The 10,317-nt window shown below is 40.0% G+C and overlaps 1 long non-coding RNA gene across 1 annotated transcript; it reads right to left on the bottom strand.

Annotated features, from left to right (window-relative positions):
* Positions 1–544: 544 nt before the first annotated feature.
* Positions 545–7,672, bottom strand: LOC135448781 (uncharacterized). Its single transcript, XR_010440575.1, has 8 exons — positions 7,605–7,672; positions 7,311–7,389; positions 6,759–6,866; positions 5,533–5,678; positions 3,609–3,708; positions 3,386–3,433; positions 2,665–2,740; positions 545–746 (listed from the first exon to the last, which is right to left on the bottom strand). It is a non-coding gene; the product is annotated as an uncharacterized LOC135448781 (long non-coding RNA).
* Between the last annotated feature and the right edge of the window lie 2,645 nt (positions 7,673–10,317).

The raw sequence follows: 10,317 nt of genomic DNA, 5'->3' as shown, positions 1-10,317 counted from the left end.
GAGTAGAAAAACCAAAGGAGAGAGAAGAGCTTGTGTCCCTTTGGAAACCTGACTGGTTTGCAAAGATGAGCCTGGAATGTGTGGGATTGAGGCTACAGCTTGCAGAGATTGCTGTCAGCCTGCCCCTTTTCTGCATACTCCTCATGCAGGATCTAAGTAGCCTCTGTATTTTGCCTTTTTTCAATGCTCAGGAATGCGGATTCCACATTTTTTGTTAAACTCACACAAAAATGCAATGCCTTATGTTTTGACTTCAATTTCTGGAACGCTAACCATGCATCCTGCTATTCTGTAAGATGAAATACAAGTATTCTCCACAAAGGCCTGCAGCATCCACAAGCTGTTCCTGGGCCATGCTGCATAATCCAAGTCATTGATATCAAAGTGGGAAAAGGAAATGCATTTGAAATCTACTTTGTACTGGTGATAGCAAAATTGCAACCACTCACAGACATTGTGCTCACTCCACTGTTCTGAGAGGGTGGATGTCCAGAAAGAATTAGAATCTGTAAGGTATTTGACAAGAAAGAAAAACTGCAATGGAAAATTCACATAAACATTTATTTTTTCAAGCAAAAACCTGGTTATTTCAAGCAAAACTAATACCTTTGCTTTCTCCTGACTGCAGTCTTCCTTCTTTATTGGGCAGAGCACATCAAGCCCTGGGTTTGGCCTTTTTCTGCTTTCTATTGTGCAGCCTTTTGTACTTCATTGTGTGAGAGATATTTCAAGAGAAAGTGTTTCACCTGGAAATAAAAACTCTCTCTTAAAACTGCAATAAAATTTTTTTTAAAAGGTCAAAGAAGAGAATTAGTGAGAATTTCAAACTCTGTAATAAAAGCAGTAATGTGTTCCTAGACTTAAATAGCTTGATTCTTAGATGGGAAAGTACTCACTTAAAGTCACCTAGAAACACTTTATGGCAGATAGATAACTCATATTAATTTATACATTTTTAATACAATTCCAGCAAGTTCTTTCACTCAGTTAATCTAAAATAATGTTAATGCCATCATAGGGAATTTTTTTTTGTTAGATTAGGAAATGAAAAATGTATTACTCTCAACACACATCACTGGACAAAGAGCTTCCAAGTAACCCTGCCAGACAATTATAGCAAATCAAATTACAAATTTTTAACAACTTCTCTCCTCAGCAATGCAGTTACCAGGAAATTGGGTAGGAATATGTATATATTTGCAATAAATGTTCCCCCCCCTCCCCCCAGAAAAAACATTTATAACTATTACTAGTATAAATCTAGACCTGGTGTGATATATTTACTGAAGCTAACAAACAATTTGTGACACAAGCACTATTTTTCTTCTTCCTAGACTCAAAACACAGGCTTTGTTATTGGATTTTTAACTTTTTAAGGGTTACTAGTAATTTCTCTCAGTTTTGATTCTTAAGCAGTTACAGGAATCCAAGACTTGAGGAATTATTGCCTTAGGATCTTTAAGGATTCTAAATTAATTTTAAATATATTTTCTGTAATATTTATTCTACCACTTGAGCGGGGCAGTTGCAGAACAGTAAAAAGCAAAAGAAAGGCCTGTGAAGGATCACATCAAGGATGTGAATGAAATTAATTTAAAGAAATTGGAAAATGTAGTTATTTTTACATCTCTCAGCATCCTACTCTTGACCTGTATTTCACAGTTTCTTAGTCCAGTTATCCATTATTCACTACATAAGTTTCAATTGAATCCAGAAAATTTGATTTTGGGCATTGCTTATATGAAATTGTAATTTAAAATGGCTTATGATAGCACTGCAAGTCAAGTGAAGAGTGTCTGTCTAGACAGCAAGTTCAGAGTGCAAAATGATGCAAATAGGCTGGAGGAGTTTCCAGAGTAAAATTAATTCAAAGGGCTTGAAATTGTGACAGAATAACTGTAATATGGATCTTGCATCCTACATGGCTTCTGTAAAGTAATTAATACTTCTAATTACTTTAATTACAACTCCTAAATGTTTACAGAGGAATTTGTGGTTGCTTTCATGAATCATTCCCATGCTATAAATATCTTCATATGTATGCACATACAGAATTAATGTAATATACTGCATGCTGTGTTTTAAACCCTGAGATGCTACTGTGACATTGTAGTAAAGCCAAGAGGTGGGCAGAAGGTCTGGGTCTGACTTTTGAGACCCATACCTTGAGGATATTTGAATCTCAGATTTCATTCACCTCATTATTTAAAAGGAAAATCAGATGAGCTTGACATTGGATCAGCTTTGTAAGCCCTGCAGACTGAACACACCTGGCTAGGTCAGGGTCTGAAGGCTTCTGTGGGGGAGAATGGGAGTGCTGGGAGTGCAGGCTCACAGGTCTTCTGCCAGGGGGTAAAAAAAACCCCAAAACAACAAAAAGGTTTAAAATTAAGCTTTAGCTCTAGAGGAACTTTAGAGGTTGCTCAAGAAAAGCAGAAGGCTGAATCAATCCCTTTCTGTGTCAGGCACACTTTTTTCTTTTTTTTCCAATCCTCTGCCAAGAGCCTCCATCCTCCCTTAGGAAAACTAGAACATCACAACATCCTCAGCTAGACAGATTTGGAGGAGATGAGCATCCCTGTGGGGTTGGGCATGAATCCAGCCCTGTGTTTCAGGGGCTACTGTGAGCTCCTGCCACAGGCCAGTCCAGACCCTTTCCCTTACCTGTGTTTCCAAGGGAAAAGTTCATGACATTGCTTTTCTACCTACAAGAGTGCTGGATTGCTCCTTGTTCTTCTATCTAAAGGCAATATGAAAGAAAAACAGAAATATTTATTCTGCCAATCCACAGGTACAGTGAATTATCTTGAAATACTTTGTCCATTTGGCTTGAAACTTTGATCTGATTTTGATAGATATCTTCTCTGGCAATATTTGTACTGTCATAAAAATGAGACAACATGTTTCATTCCTGCAACAGCACTCATTTGGTCCAGTCTGCTTTGGTTTTGGAAAGACTCAGATCATTATTTTCAAATATTTCACAGCCCCTTATAGTACTGTTGTGTTTGATGAACATTTTAAAGGTGCTGACACTGAGACCTCAGCTTCACATGTGCTCATACCTTTTATATCTCATATCAGAGTAAAGAATTCAGGGAGCTTTGTTGTCTTTTAAATGATGAACTTGATCAAGGTATTATGCCACTGAGGAGGGAAAGATCAGCCAAAGAGTCTGTGAAAGACTTTAGGGACTTTTTTTTTTGAGAGAAAAAAAAGGGGCAGGTAGAATTTCATACCACCATACAAGAACAAAAGACCCAGTACACCCCCTTGTGATGTAATTGTTCTTAAAAGTACAGCTTGATGTGTGTGGGGAAAGACAGCTGGCAGGATGATGGTGAATAGCTGAAGATGGAGGAAAAAAAAAAAAAAGAATTAAGACCTTTCCTGTTCCAGCCTTCTAAGGTAATTTTCCTCTTTTTAACAAGTGCTGGAAAACAAAGCGAAGAAATTAAAAACTACACAATATTTTTGGTGTCACAAATGTTAATGCACTCTACTTTGTATTAGAAAAAATGCTCCCAAATACAAATGCTGATATATTCTGATTGCCAGAAAATAAAAGCATTAAAATGACCAACATGGGAATGGAAAGGCAAACTTACCCTGTGTTTCATCCCATAGGAACATCAGGGGGTGGCTGCAGTGGCCCAGGTGGCATTCCTTCTAAAGCCAGGGTCCTGTCTCTGATGAGATGTGCCAGAACTATTTCACATTTTTGCAGAAAATACATTAGAAACTGGCTTTGGGCTCATACATTAAAATAGCAGTGTGCTTTCTAGAAGAGAAGCTGAGCTCAGCAATAGCCTGTAAATCAGTGGTCCTCATCTGTTCATTTCTAGGCAGTCTTGCTGCCACAGTTTCATCTCTTTAATTAAACTTCTACTCTGTTTCTACCAAGCACAAAACAGGTTTTCAAAAGGCATCAGGATCACAGTCCTTAAGCCTATTACTGTCACCAGAGGAAAGTGTAGGTCAAATGTTATTATGCTGACCTACATTCTTCTCTGGCTTCACAGCAAAGTACTTTTCTGTTCAAGGGCTGGCTGTGCAATGATGGTGGCACTGTTCAAGTGGCTTTATCTGTGTGTGCTCAACATGTACTTCTAGGCTACTGTGGAAGAAATGACAAAGGAATTCCCAGGTCAGGTTGAATTTGTTTCTGGAGAGAAATTAAGGACTCCTGGAAAGCCTAAAAGCATCAGGAGCTGAGCAACAGAAAACATGTGGAGGAAGAAGCATTCCTTGGTCAGAGAAGGCTCATTATTTCCTCAGCTCACCTTTGCTTAGCAAGAGGCATCTGACCTGATTGTTGAGTAAAGCTGCATCCCTTAAGAGTGCAGGGAGCTCATACTCAGCCACACAGGGAATTCAATTGAGCATATTCTCTGGGGTGTGGATGTTGCACTGCTGCTCACCTGGATGAAGTCAGAGCTGTGCAGCTGCTGCATCCCAGACCTTACACTAATAAGTAACAGTCTGCAGTAAAGCTACAAACTGCCAAAATGCCTCAGCTGGGCTGCTTTGCCTTTGGCAATTGCTGATACCGCAAGTTCCCTAGGGATTATTTCAATTTCAGTGTTGTGGGGTATGTATTTGGGGTTTTTTTTGTATGTTTGTTTAAAAAAGTGGAAGAAGAGTAAATAACAGGCAAATCTTAAATAAAAATCAAAGCAATTAATCAGAGTGATCCAAAATTAACTTCAAGTGAATCACGTGAGGTATTTAAAATGCATGTTTAAACTTTAGAACAGAATATTTTCTGTGATTTCTGTAATTTCAAATGAAATTTAGAATTGTATTCTAGGATGGAATGAAAACTAATATTAAAACAATATGATTTTAAACTCAATTCCTGCAGGGCTTTAAATACAACCATTTGCAAGGATATTTACATTCTACCTCATATGCCAAACTTTGTGATATAGAAACAAAACACTACATGATTAGTGGTCCTGGATTAGCATCACCAGAAGCCAGGTGGAAATTACTGTTATTACTCAAACTGTGTCTTGGTAGGCAGGGTCTTTTCCAGCAGATCAGCAGTGTTGTCATGTAAACGAACAAAAGCAGCTTTGGAAGAGAACAATGTTGCATGCACCCATTATTTTTTTCCAGTTCTGACCAAAAGTTTGGCTCATTAACATGAGTGGGTTGTACTACCTCCCTTTTCAGAATGATTCAGTCTGAGTGCAGAGAAGAGCATCAAGACCATTTAGGAATTTGAACCAACTGTTTGGAAGGGAGAAGATTTCTAGCAAGCAGTGCTTACTTTAGCTTCTGAATATAGATCTGACACCAGAACATTTGGAATTAACTTATTCAGACAGAGTTGGGATTCCCCACAGGAAGTGCAAGGCCTGGTGAAGTATAGGGTTTCCAATGCACAGAGCATTGCTCTCTTAACACTGGCAATTCTGTATTGGGGAACTCCTGCATTATTACAGATGCCTTTCTCTGGTGCCTGTCAGAATGCTTGTTCTTGCCAGCTAAGGGTGTATTTACCTGCTCACTGCTTTCATTACCAACCTGCAGAGCATTTTAGGAACTAAATCTCACACTTGTACTCAACAGCTGGAGCGGTGTGTTGTGTGGTGCTGCCAACTCAGTGGGCAGAAATAAGCAGCTGAAAACCAATTGCCATCTTGGAGAGAACAGAATATCACCACAGATCACTGGAGAGACACAATTCAGAAATAATTGCAAAGAAACTTTCAGCAGGTTATCTCATTCACTCTTTATACCTGCCTCCCAATGTGTAGGACTTCCCACAAATAAATGTCTGGAATGAAATCCAGACATCCAGAATCCATGAACAATGGAAAGTAGATATCCTTAAGCCGAAAAAGTAGCTGGGAAGATGCATGAACTGTTAGAAGCAAAGGGTGTGGAAAAAACCTCCAAACCACTGGACTTAAAAAAAACCCCTTAGAACCAGGCATGTGCTTGATTTTGTAGTTATCGTGAGGACAGCTTATTTCTCTAAGCTGGGAAACTCTCTGTGAAGTGGAATGGCAACCTCAGTCCCTGCTGAGGACTAGATTTGGGCTCACAGGTGTGGGGCACAGCTGCCAGCTTCAAATCCTATCAGCAGGTTTGACCGCATGCCTCACAGGCAGCAAAAGCTATTGGGGAAGGAAAAATCCTCTTTTACCCATATGGTAAAGATATTATTAATTACCATTAATTTCTGGAACATCCCATATAGAGCTCTGGATGCTCCAGAAGTTAATGATAATCATTAGTATTATTAGAAAAAAGAATATATTTTCATGCATTTTATGCAAACAGGATACTAGTTTGGGACACATTGAATAGTATCTCATCAATAACCAGTGCTGTTTATGTATGCATATATCTGCCTACCTACACTTAGGAGACACAGAAAGTGGAAGAGTCAGGCACTTTTTTCCCCCCAAACAATAGGAGAGCTTTACAGCTCTCAGTTTTAGTCCACCTGGTACTGTGTTCACAAAATCTATAAATTAGTTTTCACATTACAAGCAATCTCTTCTGATTTAGTGATACAGGCTGAGATTGTTAATTTATTAGAAGGTGTTGAGGCTCATGTTTGTGTCCACAACTAATTCATTGAAGCAAAGTCATTTGTTTACCACTGAGAAAACTAGTGATGCAGAAATGAGAATGGCAGGGAGTACATCAGTTGAGTGCCTGATAAAATCATCACAGCAAAACCATTTTGGCAGCCTACAGCTCTTTTATAAACAATGACTTCAGTAAAAAAATGAGCTTACTTTTTAGGCAGGTGATTAATCCTGATGCAGCAGTTTAGTCCAGAAGTAGGTCTTGGGAGCAAGAGGCTTCAACATCAGCACAGCCCAGCACTTTAGGAATAAAGCCACCTGCAGGATTGTGATATATGGAACAAATTAGAGACAGGCTGGTTTGGTTTTTCAAGTTCTTATGCACACCCCTTTTGATGACAGCAATCATATAGCATAGCATACCCAGAGACAGGGGGAGAAACACTATTCAGTACAGAAAGTTTACCTTTATCATGTATTAGTTTTTTTCCTTCTAATCTCAATCCTCTCTGTTGATTTATGCAAATGTAGTTTATGGACCACCTAAGAAAACCTGCTGTTTAAGCACTTAACTAAGGAGCATCTCACTTCTTTTGTGACCCTAGCATGTAAGAAGGGCTATCACATTTTGTTTAGAGCTCTCAAAGCCCAGAAGTGGTGTGCTCATTGTTTGCATCTGGCAAAGACCAGGATGCAGAAAAGTAACTGGATTAAAGTCACACAGCAAACCACTATGGGTGTTAGAAAATGAACAGCACTCACCTGAGGCCAGGTGACATCTCTGCCTCTTAGACCTGCAAAAGCCTGCTGGGCTCTAGCCCAGATGCAGCTGCTTTTAGACCTGAAATGATCATCAAGAGATTTGAATAGGATTCATGGATACAATGCTTGGCACAATTAGGAGCAACAGATCAGTAACACTAGAGGTAGTGAGAATGAATTGTGAATGAAAACTGTCACAGCACGTGCTGTAGTTGAGAGGGCCACAATACACAAAGCATCACCATAGAATTGCAGAAGGCTTTAAGCATTCACCCATACAGAGTAACACCATACCACATCAGAAGACTTCAGGTGTCTATCCATATAGAGTAACACCTCACTTCAGAAGGTTAGAAGTGTCTGCCCTTATTGCTCTTTAGCCCAAACTTTTATACCCCTCATGTTGATGCACTGCACCTGTGTGCCCTCTGTTCCCTTTGGTGGTTGGTCAGTGCCCCTGGGCACTCCAGGTCAATTGCTGTCAGTGCTGCTCACCTGCTGCTCACAGCTGTGCCCATTGGGGATGAGATTCTGCCACAGCCCCACTCCCAATTACCACAAACTGTGTACCGACAGAAAACCATACATCTAACATAATATGACACTTTCAAAAAATATAAAATAGGAATAATTTTTATTTTTGTGCCCCAGAACTCTATTTTAATTAGCAGTCTCTTGAGGATGCCTGCATAAACAGTAAGAGCAAGAAATGCAGGCAGGTATCACTACAAGTGGAGGCATTTCTTTGGTGCATTCTGTGCTTCACCATGCTGCTGTCCCGTGCACCTCACGCCAGTGCTGTGACGTGGCAGAGGGAGAAGCAGCTCTGATGCAAGGTGATGTTGCATGGTGTGAATACAAGGAGAGGTGACTCAGAGGGAGTGCCACATTTTACCTCCCCAGCACAATAGGGGCCATGCCAAGAAACACTGCTAATGGAGCTGGGCGAAGGCCACCCGGGTGCAGTGTCCCAGCCAGCCACTTCAGCACATTGTCCCAGGAGAATTGCCTCTTGTTACACAAGATGATGGCTGACAAACATGACTAAAACCTACAGGCTCCATTTGGGCAAAGCTTTAGCCTTAGAGGACCTGCCTGCCTTCTCCCACTGCACTCTCCTTGCTCTCCTTCAACTGACTGATCTCTCTACTCTCTGCTTCTTTTTCAACTTCTTTCTCTGCTTACCTTTCTTCTGTATTTCGCTCTTCAAGTTTCTTTCAAAATGGTAAAATGATGGGATTCACTTCTGCCTTTAGGGGAAATGCATATATACTGGGGCACTTCCGTTGCAGAAAGATTTTTCCAGAAACTCAGTTTCCAGGAACTCAGTCTGTGAGACCGAACACGTAAGATTGTGCAACAGCTTATCACTTTGTCCAAAGCAACCGTCTGATTTCTTCTAATGTGGCTTTTGCATTGATAAAGCAGCATATAAATTGTGGGACAATCCAGACAGGAAATTGTTTATAACCTTGTAAACATCAATAGCTGTAGAAATAAGGAATTTCTGCACAGTACAGAAGGGATCTCAAAGGCTGTATGAACAAAATGTATAGGTATAGGTATAACCTATAACAAAATGTATAGGTATAGGTATAACCCTAAGAAATGAGCCATAAAAAAGAGATTTCCTCTCCTTTCTCTGCTACACCATGCAGATGTTTAAATAAAATCCTCATTTCTTAAGGATGTGGGAAAAGACTACTTTTTTGATACAGTCTTACAGATGTGCTTCTGCACTTATGAATTCTCAAGTCAGCCCCAGTCCATGCTGTGTACTTGGTTTCACACAGAAGTAGATGAGCCTTAGTGCTCAGCTTATGAACAAAGGTGCAGGTTTAAATAAATTTGACTAAACTCTTGAGATTAGCAGGCAGAAGTTATCACTGGATTAGTCCATGACACAGTCTTTCACAATTTTTAATAAAATTGTCAATCACAGAGCTTCTCAGACCACTTGGAGAAGTATTGCTGGGGCGTGCAAACGGATGCTGAAGAATTCCACAGTGAGATGTCTTTGATTCAGATACATCTCTGATTTTGATTTGAAAAAGTGAACTTTGTTCACAGTCTATTAAACCGGCTTCATCTGATATTTCCTAGTTTATAGCTTGATATTATTTTTTATTGCTCACCATTGTAAGAGTGACCCGAGACTTTGACTTATATGATGTAGAAAGTGTGGGGATAGTAGTACCATAAATATGAATCTAGTTTCCTTTCTTTCAGCTACAGAAGAAGAGAAATCTGATTAACCCTGTTGACTCCATTCAGGACTCACCAACACCAAACAATTCAAGGTCAGTCATATCAGAGCATGTCATGAACACACTGCATCACATCTTTACCCCTACACATGTAAATCCTCTAAATAAGAATCATGCCACACTCAGCATTTATCAGGCTTTTGCTGACTTTTGTAGCAACTACTCCCACACGTTTTCTATCCCCTGAAAAGGTACAGATTTTCCTCTCCCCCCCCCCCTTTTTTTCCTTTCTTTTTTCTTTTTCTTGTGGTGTAATCCCACACAAAACAGTGCTACTGACTGGAGACAGCGAGCCCGTAAGTGAAGAGAAACCAGGAACATGTATAAACAAGGCTGCATCATAGAACAAGTTCCCAGGTCGCCTCTGAGATACCATTCCCTTGTATCCTAAAAATTGTCTACACCAGACAGGGTGGAGCTGGAGAATGATGGAACCACTGGCATTCTCCTTGGCTTTATGTGGAGCGATCACTCTATGTTAAAGATTCACACGCTGCACATTTCCTGCTCTCAGAAATTCTTGTGAGAAGACAGTGTTGAATGTTTTTAGTATTAAAATTAAATCTGGTGACAGAAAGAAACACTGAGAAAAAACAAAGCCTGACTAGAGCCTTGGTGGTGAAGAATAGGCAACGCTTGAGTTTTTGAGTTTGTCTGGCAACAGCTGCTTGCATTTGTAGGACATGGATCAGAAAGGAAACTTTGGTTCTCCAGCCAAACCTAACAGCATGGTTTTGACT

Source organism: Zonotrichia leucophrys, chromosome 5, assembly GCF_028769735.1.
Source record: "Zonotrichia leucophrys gambelii isolate GWCS_2022_RI chromosome 5, RI_Zleu_2.0, whole genome shotgun sequence".
Taxonomy (NCBI): Eukaryota; Metazoa; Chordata; class Aves; order Passeriformes; family Passerellidae; genus Zonotrichia; species Zonotrichia leucophrys.
The sequence above is the reverse complement of the archived record's forward strand: the minus strand, read 5'-3'. Positions and strand labels throughout refer to the sequence as shown.